The sequence below is a fragment of the Polypterus senegalus genome, chromosome 18 (assembly GCF_016835505.1).
Source record: "Polypterus senegalus isolate Bchr_013 chromosome 18, ASM1683550v1, whole genome shotgun sequence".
In the NCBI taxonomy this organism is placed as follows: domain Eukaryota; kingdom Metazoa; phylum Chordata; class Cladistia; order Polypteriformes; family Polypteridae; genus Polypterus; species Polypterus senegalus.
In genome coordinates this window covers 87,274,088-87,297,727 of record NC_053171.1, presented here as the reverse complement: position 1 = coordinate 87,297,727, position 23,640 = coordinate 87,274,088, and the positions used below count along the sequence as shown (strand labels likewise).

The following is a 23,640-nucleotide window of genomic DNA, read 5'->3' as shown; positions in this document are numbered from 1 at the left end:
TGTTGCATACTTCTCACCTGTTTCTGAACAATATAGTTTTCTTGTTAATTTCAACAAGGATGGGCAAAGACAGATAAAAAGACCAAAGTAAATATATTACTGTAGATAGATAGATAGATAGATAGATAGATAGATAGATAGATAGATAGATAGATAGATAGATAGATAGATAGATAGATAGATAGATAGATAGATACTTTCATGTTTCATTGCAGCACTGTTATTTAGAGATGATTACACATCACAAGAACTATGGCTTATATTGACTCTAAAGTGTCCCATACTTAATATACTTAATAAAAAATAAACTGGTAGTCAACCTCTACTTTTAATTACCTATTCAACCTCATCCCACAGGTACTTGATTGAATTGAGATCTCTAGACTGACATGGCCACTATATTCAGGTAAATTTACTTCATATTTTTGGGACCATTCCAGAATTCTGTTATCCTTGTGGCATTCATGGAGGTGTACACTGAAGTCTTGAGATGCATATGACTGGCAATGATGTTCAGACATACTGCAACATTCAAAGGCTGCTCATCTTGTATCAATGGACTCAATATGTGCTATGAATATACTCAATTACACCATTTCACTGCAACTACAAGCCTGCATTGTTGCCATCCAGAAGAATGGATCAATTGGGTCAAATCCTGGTCACACAATTAGGAGGAATCAGAACACATCAATTGAGCCAGTTTTTTTCAGTCCTCTGGTGTCTATTTTTGCTTTTCTTTAACTCAACACAATTCATCTTTTTGTTTTTGAGAGAAAGGATCAGTCAATCAATCTTTATTTTATCTAGTGCGATTCATGGAGCTTACCATCAAGCCAACAAGAATATATTTCAAAATAAAAAGTAAAGACAACAGCTTTCAATAATAATAAAGCTACAGTAGAACAGCATACTCTAGCTCATCAATAGGTATCTCACCAGAGTAACATGGCAAACTGAAACAGTCTCCTTCATTAACACATCTTTTACTTTGTCCCTTTAAGGCATAGTGTGCTTCTGGCCACTGAACAATCTTTGCTGGATGTTATTTTGGAGGTGGCACATTACTTACACACTTTCATGTGTAGGAACTCCAACAGGGACACTGCTTCTAATATATTTATGCTTTCACATCTGGCACTCACTAGTAGATCACATTTAAAGACCCATTTAAATCTTCAGTCTTGCTTGGTCTCCCTCTGAACTGCAAATACAATAGGTTGGTTTAGTGTGGTAAATCAGAATGCAACCAAAAAACAAAGTCCTTTGATATGTATTAAAGATCATATCAAGAGAGAATTCTCTAGCCAAAAATATCTTGCCTACATTGAGTATATATTTAGTAATTACAAACAAACCAAACCAAATTACAGATCACAATGAAAGGCAACAAAAACCTGATTTTAACAAACCAATAATCTATTAAACCAAGATCCTTGCACTTAGTTATCACTTAGTTAGCTTATATATATTACAGATATCAATTATAAAGACCAAGACTAACCATGCGCCTAACAAAAATAAGAAAACTCCTAGTAAATAATTATATTACAAAAAATGTCACGCTACAGAAATTATCTAATAAAATTGTGATACATCTCTAGTTAAGAATTTTAAATCTTAGGAACAACTGAATACTCTAAATTTAAAATCTCAAATACCAATCAATAAATAACAATATAAAGTAGACAACAACAAGAAATCTCATGAGTTAAGAGCTTTTGCATGGGAGTGTCTTTCACAGACCATGCAAATTAATGGCTCTCTGTGAGTGGTGCCTAATGAAGTTGTATGGTTGCAATCTGTTTTTAGAGAAGCCTACCCACAGTTTGTACTCATGTCAGCTGACAGCCCTTCTGAGGATGGTATGCCAGTCTTTTTCTACCCAATAGTGAGGGTGGTAGGTAAACGTATTTTAATGTTGACTTAATTTCACAACAAAATAAATTACAGTACTGCTGTTTAAATGTTGGGATTCACGTCTTGTATTGATGAGCACTTGCCATTTGTCATGTTCATACAACCAGTCATCAGTCCTCTCCCCCAATGCGATCTTTCAATAGTTAATACCAGACAGCATGAGAAATCATATTCAATCAGACATGTGGCAATAATTATTTGTAATATAATTTTAGAGTTCAGCAAAACATACATAATTGACATTATTTTACATGTCCCTGTTATGGGAAGGCATGCACCACTCAGATGTGTCAAATATACTTCTGGAGGCCTGCAGTCCACATCTTGATTTCCATTAAACTTTAAACATCTGTGAGGCCAATGAGAGAAGATGATAAAACATGTAAATTACTAAAAGAAAAATGATAGTAATTAATATTTGACTTCTGGTTGCAAGACTTAAAACTTGTACACAATTTGCTATCCTACTGACAATGTTTCAAAATACTATATACAAAGCTGAAAACTGATTTAAGTATAGGAAATATAAGAGTAATGCAACATTGAACATAGCTACTGCATAAGAAATGCAAGTTAAATGTATCAAGTGTGCTCCTTTTTCAGAAAAATTGCAATTATTCTAGTATGGCATAACTAACATAGGTTGTTGATGATACATTAAGACAACTAAAATATAAGGAATACAAGGTAAACAGAAACATGTAGACTTTAATTGAACAGTAAATATTCAGTCAGACCTAGAAGTCACTTTATTTCATTTTAGTTGAATATGCTTCCTTGCCAAGAACATAAACACACAGATAATGAACTGTATTCGCAATCAGTGGGATTTGCAGCAAGGTCCAATTTAACAAACAAATCTACCATGACATGACATTCAGCTTTATTCTAACAAATGTATGGTTTGATCATTTGTTAAAAAAGGCAAGGGAAAATACTAATTCATGTATCCTGTTTCTCTGTTCCTGCTTATCTACTTCAGAAATGCTGACTAAGTGCCATTAAAGCCTATACTCCTGATTACCTATAGCTGTATTCCTCTTAAAAGTTATCTTCTGCAAATAGTAATGTGGCGTAGACTCAAAAACCCAAAGTTTGCTCTTGTTGATAATACCATAGCAACAGAGCTAACAACATAAACTTCTTTTTATAAGCAGTGACCTGTGAACATGTTGCAATTGCAATAATTCCACTTACAAAGACAAAATCAGCAGTATGTACATTTTTTGGAGATGTTCTCTACATTTTATTTACATTTATTATTTTAGTTTCATTCTAAAAAAATCCAAAATGTGAAAACTAAGTACTGTAAGCCCACATAATGAAATGCTTGTATGTTACATTTGTTTTGGAAACTCATCAATGACAGTTCTACAACCAAGTGCTATAGGAAACGTAATAACTGACCTTTTCAGAAACACAAAGGTGGACCATCCCTTCTCATTTTTACTTATTGCTAATGTAACTTTAATTATACTTTAATATACTTCATTGTATTTTAATTAAGCTCACCAATAATCTGTGTCTGATTTATTGAGGTTTGCTATAATAAAATGTATAGTTCTACTCCATGTACTATATGTCACAGCTCTTTAACAAACACTGTTCTTTTAATTTAGTATGACTGTATTTACAATACAGTCTTTTACAGACTCAGTTTCATTGCAGCTTTATAAAAATATTTCATGCTGTACTTAAGACCTCAATTCAGCTATTATGAGTTTAAAAGCATAATTGTTTCTAACCTTTTTAAAAGGTGCCATTCTTTTATAAAAATAACTGATATTGAAGTTGCTAAGTTTGCAATGTCTTCATGCTTCCCACCTTTATATTCCTCTAATATACAAACAAAGTTTAAACAATTTTTGTGGGCAAGTCCCACTCCTTATACAACTTATAATGCACTCATTATCCCCCTTCAATAGGTATAAAAATGAGTATCTAGTAGGAAGTTAACTGCTTGTCTAACTTAAATGATCATAATTTGATTTTGCAGCTATAGAGTAAATCACACATTTCTAAAACATTTACTTCTAAAAATGCATAATGTAAAATACAGTATATTTTAGAATTATAGCCCTATGAATTCCTAATAACTGAAATTTTTACTAAATTATAAATACTATAAAGAAAACATAACATTCTCAAACCTGGTCAATCCTATCCTGGGTGACAGGGGGCCATGGCCTAACCTATCATCACTGGGCATAGAGCAAGAACGAGTTGTAAATGGGAAATAAAATGACTGCGGGGTAAAAGTTATTCAAGCAACCACACTTGGCCACATTAAAGCTGACAATTTACCTAATAGAAACATTTCTAGGATGTGGGAGACAAACAGAGAATATGGAGAAATGACACAAAGACACAGCAAAACCTCTGCACAGACAGTGACCACCCAAGAAATGAAACCAGGTTCCTAGATGGTTGTATATATTGTAATTACTTATAATTAATTTATTTATCTATTACTATAATTTAATCATCAGATTCAGTGTCATATGAAGACAGAGACTATATCTGAATCAACTGGGTGTAAGACAGAACCCAAATTGGGGCAGCAAGTTTGGTCATTGCAGGATACACTCAGGCACACAATTACGTTCACTAATACCAAGCCAGTCAAGTTGACTTGTACTTCTCTGATATTTGTGATTCAAACAACAGTACCCATGCAGACATGTAGGAAAATGTACAAATTCCACATAGACAGTGACCAGGCCACTTGAACCTAGTCCTTTGGAGTTTTGAGGCAAAAGCACAAACCATTGTGCTACTCTTCTACTTAATTATTTATTATAAATTAGTTATGAAAAATTAACTTTCACATTTTGAACTATAGTTCCAGTATTTAGTACAGAAACAATATTTTTATTCTATTCAGATTGCCAATGGGAACTCGATATGTGTGTTTAAAGAAAAAAAAACTATTTCTTTTTTTCCCACAATAAAGCATTTTAAAGGTGCTCTCGAAAATGAAACCTTTTGCCTTCTTGGATTAATGAACATTTTGGTTGAACGCAAAGTACTCGATCACTAAAACCACTGTTGGCCCCTGATTAGCTCATTCATGGAACTAAATTCGGGCTGTCGCTTTGGAAAATTGTCTCTTTGCAGGGGTAAATGAACAGTTATTGACTGAATACAGGTCAAGTGGACCAAGGGCACTCTGCTAAATGAACACTGAAGAAAAAAACTATTATGTGTGCCACTAAAAGGGGAAGAAAGAATTAAATAAGAGTGTGTAAAACCAAACTGGAGAGGCTCAATTCTGGTATTGTGTCTAGTGAGTATGTAAAAAAGACTCACATTGTGAAAGTTGCTTCGTTTTACTGTTTCTAAATGAAAACTTCAAAAGTAACTATATAATTTCCCATTTCTACTGAAAGAAAATTAAAATAGAAGATTTATAGGACTTGATTCCAGATTATAAAAAATACATATAAATGACCAAAATAGTATTTTCAAACACGTTACCAAGTATTCAAGTTTAAAATACTTAATCAGCCTTCTAAACACATTGTCTATAATGGTTAAAATTTTAAATTAAATAAATTATGACAACATTTCCAGAATAAAACTTTTAGGATGTAACACTTTCACTTTTTTATGATTTTTGAGATAGGGGAGGTGAGTTGAATGTATTAAAGAAATCATTATAAACAGAAATGCTTACTGTTTTTTTTTTCCCTCAGATATTTGTAAAGCAAAAGGGGTTGTATATTGTAAATGTCCATCATTCTACAGTCGTCAATTACAAAAATAAATAACAATCTTGCAAATCCAAATGAAGTAATTAAAATGCTACATTTTACAATACTGCATTTCATGTTTTGTTTAAATGCAGTGACTTGCTTTTTGGCATGATTTAATATTACAGCCACACAGATAGCAGGTAGCAAAAAGAATTTTAGCATCGTCATGAGAAATCAAGACAAAACTCTTTCTTGTAAATGTTAGCAATAATGCATGGTGGGTGCTAAATGTTTCTGCCATGTGAAAATCTACACACAATAGCATGTGTTAGGACAGGACCATGTGATGCACTCTTTTCACAAGTAGTTTAAAACAATTACCTACAGGCACAGCTGTGCATTTACAAAAGATATTTCAAGTGCTGTTTAGGGCAGTGTCACATAAGCACTCAAAGAAAGGCACACATATACAAACTTGTGCCTATTGTGAAGCTACCTAATTAAATTACACCAGTCTATTGACCTAGGCCTACCTCAAATATTGTCATTCTTACTAAACTGCTGATGCTTTATTTGAGTGAAAGACTTGCTAACAGTCAGAAAAGGATGAATAGATTTGCTTAAGACATAAACAGAAAATGCAGAAGTTTTCTTATTAAAACTACTAAGTACAGTATTCTCAGATTTTAAATCCATGTAGTATATAATTAGTTGCACGAAATATTATAAATAAATATTTACACATATGTCTACATTTAAAACAACCTAATAAAGCCAGAATTGTTTTACTTCTTCCACCCGGAGTTTCTCAACTGTAAAAAGCAGTTTTGACAAAATTGAAACATTTCTTTTCCCAGTGTTGTAACTGACATTTGTCTTAGTTTAAACAATTCAAGCATGCGCAATGAAGTTAAACATAATTTTCAGAGTACAGAACAGAATATAGTATCGCTTAAATGATTAGGACAGAGCATGCTGGTAAGGAGTCCTGCAGAAAGTTGCTATATAAAACATAGTGTGCTTGTCTGAAATGTATGTTTTACTCAAACATTATGCAGAAAATGTTTTCTTGAGAACTTACAAGCAGGTCAATCCAAGCCAAATTTGGCAATTATTATTTTTGTGTAAGCTGTGATTACCTAGAACTGTTAAAATTAGTCACCAGACATAAAATTGTGTTAAAAAACAATGAAAATAAAATCCTATAGTAAATTAAAAATATAAACCATTTCTAAAATCTTAGACGTATTCTAGTATTACAGATGAATCTAAAATAGAGCATATACAACAAACCTATGTGTGAAGAGGAAGCATTAGATAACAGAAATAAGAACTGTTGTAAATTTTAATAACACAGTAAGTATAATAAAGTGTACAAATACAAAAAGTAGATCACAATTGTCTGTAATTATCCACATAGTTAAAGAGACTAATCCACTATACTTCCTTTTTGCTCAGCAAAAACAAGAGTCTGACATATTTCCTGCCAACGAACCTTTCCTCAGATAACTGAACACTCCCATCAACAGGATATCCTTTACTCAGAACACAGCTATACTTAATACTGCCTCAAACTTCACTGTACTTGGTACAAGCTTGATAATAAACAGTACAATGTGGAGTAAAAGTATTCTAACATATATCATAATCAAAGAGAAAAGAGTGCCCCAGCTCAAATTAAAACACATCTTTAGTGAATTCACAGTTTAGCTGCTTTGATAATCAGCCCAGCTGAGTGAGACCTTCAAATGTTATTGGGCATAAACTGCATTTAAAAAGGCTGCTAATACTCTAAAAATCAATTATGAATAGCCTGTATCAGTTTTCTCTAATGGAAAAGCCAGATTTAGTCTTTATGTAAGGATACAGAAATAAACATTGTCTCTGATGCTTCCTTCATTAAATATTCTGATCACTCTTAACAATGCTGTAAGATGAAACAATGTTTGATATGAAGCAGATAACCGACTTCCCAGCTCCTTGGTTTTGAGACTTGTAAAAACAGACTATTCCCCCGTGCTATAGAAATGCACATTTACTTAAAGTGCAAGCAGCTTGTTCTTTGCCATAAAAGTAATAATTTAATAAAAATAGTTAATCTATATAAAGATATGCACACTTATACTGAAATGAATGTATATGTATACATATGTATTTATGTATACACACAAGCAAAAAGTTGTTAAAATAATAAGAAACTAACTAGAAGTAGGAAATGCACTGAAAAAACTGACCTTCATGAGACAGCTGCGTTCTAATGTTTCAGCAGATGCTAATGGGAGAACTGGCAGGAGCTAACACTTTCTGCAGGCATCTGTGATGACATGCAGACGTTTTTTGAGAAAGGGGGGCTTATCTTTGTCTCTATGGTAACTGTGTCTCTGGGTGGTTATTAGAAACCCTGAACTTCCTGTGCTTCTACAAATCAGCCAATCAGGATGCCTATTTTTATAGGCGTATTAAACTCATGCTATAGGCACTTCTCATCCACATGAGGGGGCACTTAAAACATAGGCCCACTGGAAACTTACTGTAAGAAGAAAATAAAACATTTGAACAAGAATGCAGGCCTTGCATTTCCAAACATGCTGCCATTTCATAAGTGCACATTAACAGACATTAAAATAGTGAGGATAATTAACATGTCATACAGACCATTTATACAAAAGTGTCATGTATTGAGTAATTAAAAAAAAAGTATCTTTCAGCTGTACAGCTGTAATAAGTGTGGATTTGTTTACCCTGCTTACAAAGTAGTGAAACATCTATAATGTGACACTAAAACATCTTGCAACGAATAATTTAAAAATCTGCAGGTAATCAAAACAAATTGAGAAAGAATACATTTTAATTTTTGAAAATTCAAAATGCAGCTTGACTCCTTGTAATTAATGTGTTGGAAAAATGCATGAAGAATAATAAAAAATAACAAGAATAGTACAAATGTCTATTTAAGAACATGTGAACAAAAGTTATTTAATTTATTTTATCTTTCAAAGAACTGTTAAGCAAAGTTTATAAAAAAATGAGTTGCTGCTTAGGCTTCATTTTTCTGACATGCATACAAAAATATTTATACAAGTACTCTTACATTTTGTAACTAACACAAGCATATTTTAAAATATTCAGAATAGCAGATGTGAAGATTTTGTTTGGGGTAAAAAAATCCCAGTCTAAATATATCAATTATTGTTAATATTCTGAACATAACTAAAGGATAGGACCTATTAAAATAGTTAATTAAGCAATAAACAGATGATGAGCTGTTTCACTGATAGTGGTTTCTAAGCATAAAAGCAAACTTAGATGGTGCCTATTGAATTTAAATTTGTATCATAATTTAAAAAATCTTTCTAATTTCCATTAATAGTGGCAATATGTTTTTATCTCCCAATTACTAATTTTTAATCCTGGCCATTTTTTATGGACAAATACTACGGATATCAGTCATGTTGATGCAAATTGGTATATTTCTTTGACAGAGTTAAGCTTAAAGGTGAAAAACTAATACATAATTGCTTCTCTAATAAGACTGCAATATATCTATCTATAGATAATGTATTTTACATGTTTTGCTCTACAGGCAATAAACTATTTCAGCTAAGGGGACAAAAAATGAAAGTGACAAAAAGAGTGAAGTTAATATTGCACGATTTAGTCATATTCATCAGGGTGGGCAATAACATCATAAGCACATACAGTATGACACTGACAATTAATTCTGGCTCTTGGTTCTTAAGACCTTAAACTAAACTCATATGGTAATAATCAAAACAAGCAGGTTTTATTTAGCCATAGCAACCAGCGTTTGTCCAGCAAAATTTATTTGTATTTAGTAACAGGATTGATTTAAACTGTGTTTCTTATCATAATACAATAAGTATTATCAAGAAACAGTGTTGTGCTGTTAAATTCCATTTTTAAATATAATGCAGCACATGTCTTGCACATAATTTATTTGCTAGAGCATTCATGCCCACTCCGTGCAGTGTTGACTCCAAAACCAGAAGAGCTAAAGATTATAAACCAGGAATTAACAATCGTATAGTAACCTTTTAATCCTGATCTTCTTCAGATAGTCTCCTCTGCATGAATTTCTGCTTTAGCTCCAAATTTTAAATCCCACTGGTTAATCCATCCATTCTGATTTTATTCAGTATTTTTCTGTGACCACAGTAATACAATGTACACTTAGCTCTGTCTCCACACTCACTGAGCCTTTGCTGTGCTCTGGAACTAAGGAAGCCAGACAATCTGCCATTTCTACTGGGTCTTAGCTTCTCTAGTGTTTAACAAATATAAATTATGAAATAAAATCAGAAAAAGGATACACATAAGCATTCATGGACTGTTTTCTAGTAATCACTATCCAAAGTTTAGTAGATAAAAAAACAGAGCATATAACATCTGCAATTACAGTATTTTAAATAATTGTTCATTTAAACAATGATCTACAGTTGTAGAATATGTCAAGAAAATGAACATAAAGTTCCATGTCGCTGAAAATGCGTCTTTTAGGTAAACAGGAATGATTATAGTTGTTAACAATAGATTTTACAATCAGCCCATCTTAGGATGATATGGCCCATACAGCTTTGCAATGTAAAAAGTAATTGAGGAAGATGGGGGGCTGGATTTAGGAGACTCTGTACCATCATTAGTGAGTTTGTCTTGTTAGTCACTGCTCAAAAAATACATATACCATCTATTGTCATTTCTGTGAATTTTCTCTCCTGGTTCTTTGGTCACTTTCTACTGTACATGCTAAAGTATATACAGTATTTAACACATTAGGCTGACTGATGACTATAGATCGGACCTGGATTACCACCCCATCCACTATTGGTCCCATTTTGTATGTCAGGAAATGTTGTAATTTTCTGTCAGGAAAGCTCTGCAAATCCTGGAGATGATTAAGCAGGTTGGGGAAATGGTTTGACATTTCTTATATCATCTCCATAGAGAGGAAAGGAGCAATTAACTAACAAATGTATGCCACATTTTTACAAAAGCACCATGTAGGCGCAGTAGTTAGTATCACTGCCTGGCAGCTCCAGAAGGTCACATTCAAATCTTGTCACTGCCTGCAAAAACTTTGTGTTATATAGTGTTTGCTTTGCTTTTTTCACTACCTACTCCTTTATCTTCCTACATCACAAAGAAACGTCTGCTACATTAATAGATGACTCTTAATTGGCCAATAGATGAGTATGACAGTGTGTACTCTTTTAAAAAATGGGTGTTTCCTCAAATGCTGGCTCTTGCTTCTGACTCATTTGTGCTGGTATTGTCTCTAGCCCCTTGTTTTTTTCTCTAATTAGTGTTTTGAAAATTGATAGAATTAATTGTTTGAATCAAACTGTTTACAACATACTATATAACACAACAACAATATCTTCCTTTGAAAAGTCAATTCATCCATTAATTGAACCTGTTCTTTCCATTACAGGATCACAGAGAGATGAACAGTATTGTAGCGGCACTGGATGTAACACAGTAACCCACTCTGATTAGAATACCTACACTCTCCCATCTCTGGCCAAATTAAAGTTGCTAATTAACCTAGCACGTATATGATTAGAGAAGAAACTTGAGTAAACACAGATCATGCTAACTGCACACTTACAATTACACGTTGTGGGACTGTATATGGTAATACTGTACATAATTTTGAGGCTGCAGCAAATAAACTTTGGAACAAGACTATCCAGACTGTAATACAATCACTACAAAATATAAACACAATGTAACTTTTTCAAACTCACTTAATCATGGCTGCAGTGGAACACAGCCTATATCAGAAGCATCAAGTGCAAGACAGGAACCAATCCTAGATAGCTAATGAATCTACCATAGGCCCCAAAAGCACACACCTTTGCTCACTCACACAATGCCAATTTAAAATTCCTAATTAACTACAAACACATATTTGGTATGTTGAAGGAAAACTACAGAAAAACAAATGCAGACACATAACCTCCACTAACACAATGAAAAGAGGAGATAATCAAGTGCTGACCACTTCCCCAACATGCTACTCTTAAAAATATATGATCTTTAGGGTATGTATAATGTATTCAAATAGAGTACTATTCAAGGAAAGCATCCTAGAATGATGTTCTGGGAAGACAGAGTATGGTTCATTCATAATGTGCACTACTAAAGAAATTTCACTAAGACGTCCAGACTACCTGGAAATAAAAAAGTGGAACTTGTACAGGTAATCAAACAAAACTGAACATGCTGTAATTAAATACAATAAAACATGTGTGCATTAAGAACTACATGTTGGCAAGAGACATAGTGTAATTGCTATTGATTAGACTGTTCTGACTCTAAAGAAGAAAAAAAGGGACTATTGAGAATCTGAACTGACAATGCAGAAACTCCAAAGGGGCAGTAAGAAAGCCATTCCTACCAGATCAATGGTGCTCACCATGAATAAAGTTGAATTTAAGAGCAACACGATGAGAAAATTTAATAAACAGTAAGTCATTAACTTAGAAGTGAATGTAGTTTGGATGAAAACAGAATGGACTGGTTGGTTGGTCCTTTGATCATCAGCTTTAAAACCATTACCAGCTAGTAAGTATAAGAATATCACATGTAGTATGACCACCAATACCTTATAAAACCAACACATTCATTACTGAATTTGCTATGTTTCTAAAATTCAAGTTAAGAACTAATACACTTAGCAAAAAAAAAACAAAAAACAAATACCTGGTTATCTTAATGATTTTTACCTCCTCTGCATTAGCCTTCTAAGTCAAAGGAATATTTCTACTACCTGACATGCAAATAAATCGTGCATACTATCTAGAATGCTAATATAAATTAATTAAATACATCAGTTGCAAAATAAGTTATCTTCAAATACCAGTGTAACACATTCACAATTAAATCTTTGTAGTTATTTTTACTACTTTTATACTTTAGCTGAAGGGAGAATTTTTTCTCAGCACCTTAATAGGCTGTATAAAATGCTGTTCTTCAGTGTTTTTTTTAATATCTGCCTGAATATTTTCACATTATGGAGCAAAGGGCTGAAAATGCAATAAGCACACTATCATCAGTCCAATCTGGAGTCCTGCTTACATGTAGACTATGCTTTATTACACTTATGATTCGTTATGCACACAATACACATGTATGGCAAAAAAAAAAAACACTAAAGCAGATGTTAAGCACAACACACAGAACAATACTGATTTTACTATAGTCTGATCATCTGCATGTGAATGGTTAAAGCATTCCTGTTGGTGTGGGTCCTAAGCAAACTATGACGTTTAATTGGTGGTTAGCCTTTAGAAAAAATGGCTAGTGGAAGTAAAACTGGAAGCAGAATTTAAGTGCTTCAAAGTAACACTTTATAAACACTTCTTCAAAATCTCTCTTCACTGTCCTACTATGTGGTTGGACATTCATACTCATGTGAAGTATGCTATAAATAATAGCTGGCACAGTCTTGATCTACTCACAAGATGTACCTTCAAAATTATTTAGGACAGATACATTTATTTTCAATAATTGGGCTAGCTCATGTATAGTGTCAGATACAGACTTGGACTGCTTGCAGTTTTCTTTATTTAAAATCTCTGTAAAAAATGTAAGTGAAAACACTTATTCATTTCCTGCAATAGGATTCAGCTACTGTACATTCCCCAATAACTGAAATTAATCTATGTAATTTTAATTTATTCCCTAAAACAAAGGCACTCTCAATCACTGTCTAACTATAATTGAGCCAAAATCGTATTTGTTAAACTATAAAAACATGTTAAACCCAAAGATGCAAACAAAAGTGAAGCTTGTTCAGTAACTGTATTTACTTCAAGCGAAGTAGGAACAAAAAAATAAAACAAAAAAACAGCCACAGGGGATACACAAACCAGTGTGTTTCTTCATGTCGGCCCCAAGCCTGGATAATTGGGGAGGGTTACATCGGGAAGGGCATCTGGTGTAAAATTTTGCCAAATCAATATGCGGACAACAATACAAATTTCCATACCAGATCAGTCAAGCCCCGGGTTAACAACAACCGCCACCAGTACTGTTAGCCAACAGAGTACTGGCGGACATTAGGCTACTGTTGGCTGAAGAAGAAGAAGAAGAGGGAGGAAATGTGTCCGGAGGCAGAAGGAGAAGAGGAAGGTAAAAAGAGTAGAACTGAGGGTAAGAACTTTGAATGTTGGCAGTATGGCTGGTAAGGGGAGAGAGTTAGCAGATATGATGGACAGATGGAAGGTTGATATATTGTGCGTGCAAGAGACTAAATTGAAGGGGAGTAAGGCCAGGTGGATCTTAGGTGGATTCAAATTGTTCTATAATGGCGTGGATGGGAGGAGAAATGGGGTAGGAGTTATTCTGAAGGAACAGTATGTCAAGAGTGTTCTGGAGGTGAAAACAGTCTCAGAAAGAGTAATGATTATGAAGCTGGAAATTGGAGGTGTGATGATGAATGTTGTTAGTGCATATGCCCTGCAAGTTGGGTGTGCAGAAAGTGGGGGACAGAAAGTGGTGATTGGAGTGGATTTCAATGGACATCTTGGTGAAGGGAACATAGGAGATGAGGAGGTGATGGGTAAGTATGGTGTCAAGGAGAGGAATGAAGAAGGTCAGATGATAGTGGATTTTGCCAAAGGGATTGACACGGCTGTGCTGAATACATATTTTAAGAAGAGGGAGGAAAGACAGCTATGAAGAGAAAAGAGAATGAACTGGCTGCTGGTCCAAATTATATACCTGTGGAAACATGGAGGTGTTTAATAGAGACGGCAGTGGAGTTTTTAACCAGATTGTTTAGTGCAATCTTGGAAAGTGAAAGGATGCCTGAGGAGTGGAGAAGAAGTGTACTGGTACCGATTTTTAAGAATAAGAGAGATGTGCAGAACTGTAGTAACTACAGAGGGATAAAATTGATCAGCCACAGCATGAAGTTAGGGGAAAGAGTATAGATTAAGAAGGGAGGTGATGGTTAATGAGCAGCAGTATGGTTTCATGCGGGGAAGGAGCACTACAGATGCGATGTTTGCTCTGAGGGTGATGATGGAGAAGTATAGAGAAGGCCAGAAGGAGTTGCACTGTGTTTTTGTGGACTTAGTGGAAGCATATGACAGGGTGTCTAGAGAGGAGTTGCAGTACTGCATGTGGAAGTCGGGAGTGACATAGAAGTATTTAAGAGTGGTACAGGATATGTATGAGTGTGACAATGGTGAGGTCTGCGGTAGGAGTGATGTATGCATTCAAGGTAGAGATGGGATTACATCAGGGATCGGCTCTGAGCCCTTTCTTATTTGCAATGGTGAAGGACAGGTTGACAGACGAGATTAGACAGGAGTCCCCATGGACTATGATGTGTGCAGATGACATTGTGATCTGTGGAGAGAGTAGGGAGCAGGTCGAGGAGACCCTAGAAAGGTGGAGATACGCTCTAGAGAGGAGAAGAATGAAGGTCAGTAGGAACAAGGCAGAATATGTGTGTGAATGATAGAGAGGTGAGAGGAATGGTAAGGATGCAGAGAGTAGAGTTGAAGAAGGTGAGTGAGTTCAAATACTTGGGATCAACAGTACAGAGTAACAGGAAGTGTGGAAGAGAGGCAAAGAAGAGAGTGCAGCAGGGTGGAATGGGTGAGGAGTGTCAGCAGTAACTGCAAGAGTGAAAGGGAAGGTCTACAAGATGGTGCTGACACCAGCTATGTTATATGAGTTGGAGATGGTGGCACTGAACAAACAACAGAAGACAGAGCTGGAGGTGACAGAGTTAAAGATGTTAAGATTTGCACTGAGTGAGTACATTTGAGAGTCAGCGCAGGTTGGACGGTTTGGAGACAAAGTCAGAGAGGCGTGAATGCATTGGTTTGGGCATGTGCAAAGGAGAGATGCTGGGTATACTGGGAGATGGATGTTAAGTATAGAGCTGCCAGGCAAGAGGAAAAGAGGAAAGCTTAAGAGAAGATTTACGGATGAGGTGAGAGAGGACATGAAGGTGGTGGGTGTAACAGAGCAAGATGCACAGGACAGGAAGATATGGAAAAAGATGATCTATTGTGGTGACCCCTAACAGGTGCATGCGAAAGAAGAAGAAGTTTTGCACTAAAATACAGAGACTGGTAGAAGCCAGGATTTTCTTTTTCCCTGTATTAAAGCATTACATCTAAAGAAATGTGTACATTCACCTTCTAGCTCTTCTGCATTCTAGTCATTCATGCATCTATTTTCAAAATCATATTTTCTATTACAAGGTCACTCAGAAAAAAGGACTCTCATGGAATCATTGGGTGGAAGGCTGAATCCAACCCTTACTGGGGCACAAAACCAAAACCAGGCAATTCAGTACAATTTAGAATCACCACTTAACATTTTTGAGAAGTGAGAAGAAAATGAGATACATGAAGAAAACCTACTTGGACACCAGGAGAATGTGACTCAAATCAAAATCAGGAATCAAACTTTGGCTCCCTGGAACAGTGACACAGTGCTGACTCCTCACTAACCACAACAAGAAAAAGGCTTTTAACATTTTCTGACCTCAACTGCCTCGTTTGTATTGAAACTCTGCCCATATGGTTATTAGCAACATCAAACTCGGCAAAATACATCTGTTCTGAATTATTTTATAAGTAACAGAATCCATCCATCCATTATCCAACCCGCTATATCCTAACTACAGGGTCACAAGGCAGGAAACAAACCCCGGGCAGGGCACCAGCTCACAACAGAGCACACACACACACACCAATCACACACTAGGGAGAATTTAGAATCGCCAATGGACCTAACCTACATGTCTTTGGACTGTGGGAGGAAACCCACGCAGTAACAGGGAGAACATGCAAACTCCATGCAGGGAGGACCCAGGAAGCGAACCCGGGTCTCCTAACTGCAAGGCAGCACCGCTACCATGGCGCCACCATGCCACCCATATGAAAACATTCACTTCAGAATTCATGAATAAAAAAATCATGGCAGGTATGAATGTAATGAAAATTGTAATTGTTTTTGCTTGTCCCCGTGGCAATAATTTTACAACCTTCAGCTTATAGTCAAATATTCTCATAGGTCTATTCTGCCAAAGACACAACCAAACCAAAGTGTAATGTCCATCAGTTTTTGTAGCTAAGCCATAAGTAATTATTCAGTTGGTCTTTACAACCCTGAACTAGATGTGATTTTGGTTATTTAAAGTCATCCTGGCCTGAATCTAAATTTCCTTAGAGAAACTGAGCATTTTTTTCTACACATGTACATATTTTAAAATGCATTCAGACGAGGTACAGCTAAGGAAGGGTCTCACATTGCCTGAGATGTTAAGGAGTTTGGGCCAATGTTAAGGTTCCAATTTGTCTCCAATCACTGTATGCATGACAAGGCACACTTTCAGACATGCTCCAAGAAAAAAAAATGATTTAATCTGTTTAACCAGTGGATAAGAGTTATTTTCAGTTGGAAATTTAGAACTAAGCAGTAAGTAAAAAGTCATTCTACTACTCAGTCGTGAAATTATTTCCTGTAATTATTTTTGATAGTTGTAAGCACTTCTTAAAATGACCATTACAAATCAGAGCAACAACTTTCAAATTTAAGTAAAATTAAATTTTTGAAATATCTTCTAAAAGTAGAGAGTAAATATATTTATATCCATCCATCAGTTTTCTAACTCACTTATCCAGTTCAAAATCACAGGCTGACAGTTATTTATAGCAAAAGTAATTTAATAAACCACAGTTAAGAAATGTTATATCAATTCAGAACACCTCTATTTCATCTGACTGCTTGAATCTAATGAGAGGATGTTTAGTATATGTTAATGTAATCCCTTAAAACATTTGTTCTCTAAAATATATTAAGAAAAGTATATGTATGAATCCCAGATAGATAGATAGATAGATAGATAGATAGATAGATAGAATTCTACATAAAGAGTTTAAAATGAAATTGTTTAAATCTTGAGGTTGTAACAAAAAGTAAATATAACAGTATGTACAAAAACTATTGTTGTATTTACTCAAAACTATCCACTTTTTATATATCTTTTATCTTTGCACTTACAATATATGCATACCATTCTTGACTTAAATCCTGTACCAAGTCATTACCTATATGTTTGAACATTCTCCCCATGCCCAAGTCCCCAAAGACATGCTTACCAGATTATTAGGGGTTTCAAAATCAACCTTGCGTGAGTGTGAGTACAATTGTGAGTAGGCTCTGTGATGAAATGGTGACCTATTCTGTGATGTTTCCTGCTTTGTGCTGTTGGGATGGTTTATGTCCAGCAGTAACCCTGAACTGGACTGTGTGGTTTGAGAATGTTATGTTACAATGTATGTTGCTGTTATATTTAGTATAGTGCTTCTGGGGTTTATTGTGTTATTTTAGTATACTATACCTGTAAAAATAATATCTCTGCAAATAAGATCTTCTAAATGGAAAAGCACAATATTGTACAAAAAAAGCTGAAATAAATGGAATTGGATTTCACGCAAGTCTACTATATAAGCAGTAGATCACCTGAAGTTTTCAGATCTTTTTTGTTTCTTACAAACTGCAAAAAGTTTTGCCAAGAAATATAGATTTTTGAAAGAATTTTAATGTTATGCAAGTATATTGTCCTTTAGTAAAACAAATAAAACTGTCTAATGCTGTTACAAAAGCTCAGATAAAGCAAGTTAATTAATGGCAATGTTAATTATTAAGAACACAGTTTATGAACAGCTGACAAATACAGATGTAGAAACTTATGACAATGTTACTTCACAGGGCTTGTTTCTGGTAGAAGCTGTGGTAAAGCACAAATAACTGCTTAATAAAAGCTAAAATTTTACTTTTCAAACAATAAAATAAAAGTAACATCTGAAAGAAAATTTTAAAAATTGTGGTAAAATTTTGAAAAACATATTAACGTAAATGTATGTATTTCCTAACTACACAAATATATTTGCTATAAGAAACACATTTATCTCAGTGAGGCTGTCAATATTCACCCAAACACCATCACTGCATACATTCAGTGAAACAAGCAGTCCACTCAAAAAACTTATAAGCAAAAGAGCCTTTCTGTATGTGTATGTGCATACCTGTTGCAGCAACAATTTGGGAACTATTAGCCACAACTTGGAAACTACTAAAGATACTGATTTAAGATATTGTGAATATATTGAAAAAGACAGTGTGTATTGCAGTGCAGTGCTTTAGTAAAACAGACGTATCATCCATAGTCATCCATACATGGCTGAATGTGAATTGTTAGAGAATCTGTTCTACAACACTCCTAAAAGCTGCTTGTTAGGACATTATGCCTTGAGCCTTGTGCTGCCATGATAGGCTGTGGTATCCCACGCCCCTGAACCTCTTGTATGGAATCAAGAAGTGCTCTTTTAGCAGTCACAAATGAAAAATAAGAAACCAAAGAACTTTACTAACAAATAAAGAATGGTGAAGGGTTAGATAAAAGGATACACAGTAGTACTATGATGTTGTCAATGATCCCACCTTGTGTAAGCATGTCCTAATGGGTATTTATTTCCATTATGGAGCAGAGCAGAATCGATGAACAATTGCCATTCATGTGGATTACACTGCTGTCCAAAAGCTTCCAAGAAAGGATCTAAATCATTACAGATCACTCTCTTTAGGGAAAAAAGTGAAAAAAATCATTCTTGGCCATTGGATTTCAAATATTGTAGCATTATGCTGCAGTAGATTTCATGCTTTCAATCATGATAATGTAGGATCAGCCTAACTTTTAGTTAAATTAAGAACATTACTTAGGCCATTCAGATCTGTTTGAATTTTTAAATGAAGATCAGACGAATAGAAAGCTAGTATCAAATGCCGGATTACTACCTAACTGATTTCCTATCTTGACATGTTGAGGCTTATCATTGGTTCTGTAACTTATAAATATTTTATTACGGCCTGTGCGAATATTACTCATACTTTTATACTGTACTATATGTCACTTAAAAAGTGTGGACACTAGTGAAAACCACAATTCTTTGACAAATTCAGCATGGCAAAAGAATGCTTAAACTTTTGACCAAATATCTGCTAAAGCCTATAATTAAAAATTCCTTGCCAATTTTAAAGGCCATATGTGACCTTGATAATTTGAAAATCCTATGTAAAAAACATCCAATAACAACAGACTTTCTGTTTAACAGTCTGCAATTCCCATTTTACTAAACTTTGTTATAAACATACAGCTTGTACTGTGAGGCTTCAACTCAAACACATTGGTAATAGACTTGAAAAGTCCACACTTCTCACGTATAACTATATGGGAGAAGTAAGTAAGTAAAAGCAGTATATTTTATGTCTGAATGGACAAAAATGAATATACCATAGTTTACATATAATTTTACAGATTCTTTAAATATAGCTTATATTTAAATATAAACCACCATTTTTCCACTGCATGTATTATTTGCCTTTTTAATTCAACATTTACTTAAACAGAAAAAAATAAACTATTAGAATAGGTTTACTGTTTCCATTACAGTACTCAGTATAAAAGAGAAAAGACAAGAGAATTAGAAATACTTTTAAATGGCTTCAAAGAAAAATGTTCAAAATCAGCTGATATCCATCACTTCACATCAACCATCCACTAAAGATGAATGCTAGTATTCTTAATTTTTATTTAGTTCACATTGCCATATTGCTCTCAAAGACTCCAAAGCTGAGCATTAGACATACAACCTAACCTAAAACTTTTAGTTTTGCTATTAATTAGTGAATCTGCAAATATAATGTCATGACTAAAAATAATTAACACATAATTAATCAGATATGGATAAAATTTAATGGATTATTTTTTCAAATAATAAAATATTTTCTTATCAATCAGTATTTAAGCTACAGTTACAACAAAAATAAACATATATGTGAGAAAATTTGTAAAATGAACTATTTAATTTGTGAATGTGAATAAAACTAGTCTGTATTGCAGTAATTAGTAAACCTTTACCCATCTTTTAAAAATTATGCCCACTGTGTGCAGATGGTGACACAGGAAAATAATATACATTATAATGGAAAATATAAGCATCACCATGTATTGCGAAACTTGCAGGATACCTCCAAATGAATGGTTAAGAGCTGAAGATGAGCAAAGCATACACAGCATGACTCACGATCTATTACACAGGGAAGTCTTTACATGCTATTTCTGCCTTGTTAACTGCCATTAACAACTTCATACACCATACTAACTAAGCTCATACCTTTAATCAACTCTGCACAACATATGCTAGACAATCACAGCCAGCAAATGAGATATATTTCACTTTTTTATTTGTCTTCCTTTTACACTAAATACAAACAAAAAAGGGCACTTCATATTTATTGCAGAGAAATAATTTATACAAACATACAGTAGCTCTGAAACATAGTGTGATTTAGAAAATAGGAAATGTGACTATGTTCCCATAAGTATCTACAACACACCTTTCACTCTTAAAGCTAAAGGTGGTAAAGTGGTTCCTCACCAGGGGATGGCATTGCACTCTAATACTTTCTCCTCCTTCCCTCTGAAGACCATAAGAAGAACCAGCCCCTTAAAAACATAATATCCGGTTCCGGTCCACATGAACACACATACTAAGACATCACTCCTGGTTCTGGTCTCTATGAACCCGCCTACTAGATATATAACAGTCATATTTTCTGTTTCAGCTCAGTTCTGTTTTGAATTTGTGTCAATAAAGACTTACTAACAATTTACCTGATTGCCAAGTATATAGGGTGGTATCCCCCTCTACATTTAAACTTTAAACTGACATAAATATACTCATGTTTCAAAGAATTATTAACAGTACCTGACCTGCTAGAATGAAAAAAACACCCAAATCATTTTACTGGAATCTTATTTTAGTTTAGTTTTTTTTTTCAATAAAAGTGCTCCATATGTTCTCTATATATCTGTGAGGAATTTTTTGCTGAGTACTCCACTTTTCCCACCACATCCATAAACATCTGCACACAGCTTTTTTCTACTCTGCTCCTAATGTTACCAGGATTGGCTCTGACCTTCATGGTACAGAAATAGAAAAACAGATAGGGGTATGAATCAGCAGGGACCCAGCAATACAATATTATCATGATACTTTGGTCACAATTTGATAATATGGTCATTATTTTATATTTTGTAATATATTAAGCATTGAAATTCAGTTCTGCAATGAATTGGAATCCTGAAAACTGAATGGGCCAATCTGTTAATTTGAAATATTTTTACTCAACCAATCCCACTTATTTTCTTAACACGAATACTGTTTCCAAATATTTTAGTAGTCTTCGTAGGAAAAATGGGAATACTCATTTAAAGTGCATAACCAATATATTGGTCCATGATCAGACTTTGGCCATTGTGATTCCTTACAAGATGAGCCCTCGTTGTTTGTAGTATAGCTTTCAGTCAACAATGAGATATGAATGTTTCATTATTAGATATATACTTAAAGAATATGTGTTTAAAACTCTTGGGGATATACACAGCTACTGTATGTTCTTATATTAACATGCTGTTTCACAATAACTTATTTTTTAAATTTTTACAAACAAACTAAAAATACTTTATCCAGTTTGGTCCTCAAATACACTTAAAAGGACTATTCTAATTAACAATGAGTAAAATCCCATATTGCCAGTATCTACCCCCATTATGTTTTTCCTTTTGCTTGTAAACTTTTGTTAAAACTAACCAGGTGCTTTAGCTGAAGTTTCTTGTACACAAAATGTCAATTTTTTTGTGCTAGTTATCTTTTGGCTAAAGGAAAAGGAATTCAAACCATCAAATATACCTGTCATCCGTAAAGGAGAGACAGTCCTAGTTTGCGGTGAGCTGGAGTACTAGATTTTAATCTAATAATATTTACAAATGCATGTTTTCTTTCTTTTCACAATTTGAAAACAAAAATAAAACCAAATATGCATTTAAAATACTGTACAGAAAGAGAATTGTGTATAAGAAGCTCTGCAGCATCACTCACAATAGGGTTTAACCTTCTATGGCGTTGTGGAAGAAATGCAGTTTGAGAGTGGTACACTACCTATGATAATGCAGAAGCATTTCATTTAGTTATGCAAGTACCAATAAAAACTGAAGTACTTACCCTCCATGAAATAATGATGTATCAATGGAAAACATTGCAGCATTGTAAATTGTTTAATTTAAGCTAATGTTCAAACAAATTGATTATGGTGCATGCTTTAAACATCAAGTAACAATGTTTCTAATGCTCAATATATCAGCTATGTTATTAGATTATAAATGAGAGAAGCTAAATTATTTTTAATTATTTAAATAAATTGTCTGCGGTGGGTTGGCACCCTGCCCAGGATTGGTTCCTGCCTTGTGCCCTGTGTTGGCTGGGATTGGCTCCAGCAGACCCCTGTGACCCTGTATTCGGATTCAGCAGGTTAGAAAATGGATGGCTGGATGAAATAAATTGTAAAATTATTTTTAATTATTTATCATAATCAAAAAAACTATTGTCAGTGGAGATGGGTTTCCAACAGATGAACTATTTATGTTTGTTTCGTACAGTAAGAATACACATTCAGGAACATTTACTCAGCTTAGTGTAGTGAATCAGCCAATCTTAATATATACATATATCTGGACCAACTCTGATAGTTTGTGAAAGCTCTAAACCCCTCTTAAATATACAACAGATTAGTTTTTTGTGCATAAAATCACAGATTGTACATTAAACCACTGAGCTCACACTTCTACTTACCATCATTTATGAATTGTGTTCCTCAGATGTGTAAAATGCAATGTTCCTCTCAAAAGGAACAGCTCCACGTATTTCCTTACTGTAGAACATTAACTAATTTTTATTCCAGTTGGTTTACATTCTTCAGTGAACCATTTATTTGTGAGATGAAGACAATGCCTATAGAAGAAGAAGCAAAAAAGATAAAAATCAACTATAAACGGCATGGCCCTCATCACTTATAACAAATACCTGGCTACTATTGTCCAAAGCCTATGCTGTCCAACAGCAACTTATAACAT

General features: G+C 34.3%; 1 protein-coding gene across 3 annotated transcripts in view; it reads right to left on the bottom strand.

Moving 5' to 3' along the window:
- foxn3 (forkhead box N3) overlaps positions 1–23,405 on the bottom strand; it is a 218,413-nt gene extending 195,008 nt beyond the window's left edge. Inside the window, exon 1 of one of the 3 annotated variants that reach the window (XM_039742314.1) lies at positions 23,360–23,405. The gene's annotated coding sequence lies outside the window, so the exon portion shown is untranslated. Of the gene's footprint in view, positions 1–7,849; positions 7,897–9,667; positions 9,815–23,359 lie in introns of those variants that run through there. The other 2 variants (XM_039742316.1, XM_039742318.1) reach the window with 2 other exon arrangements.
- Between the last annotated feature and the right edge of the window lie 235 nt (positions 23,406–23,640).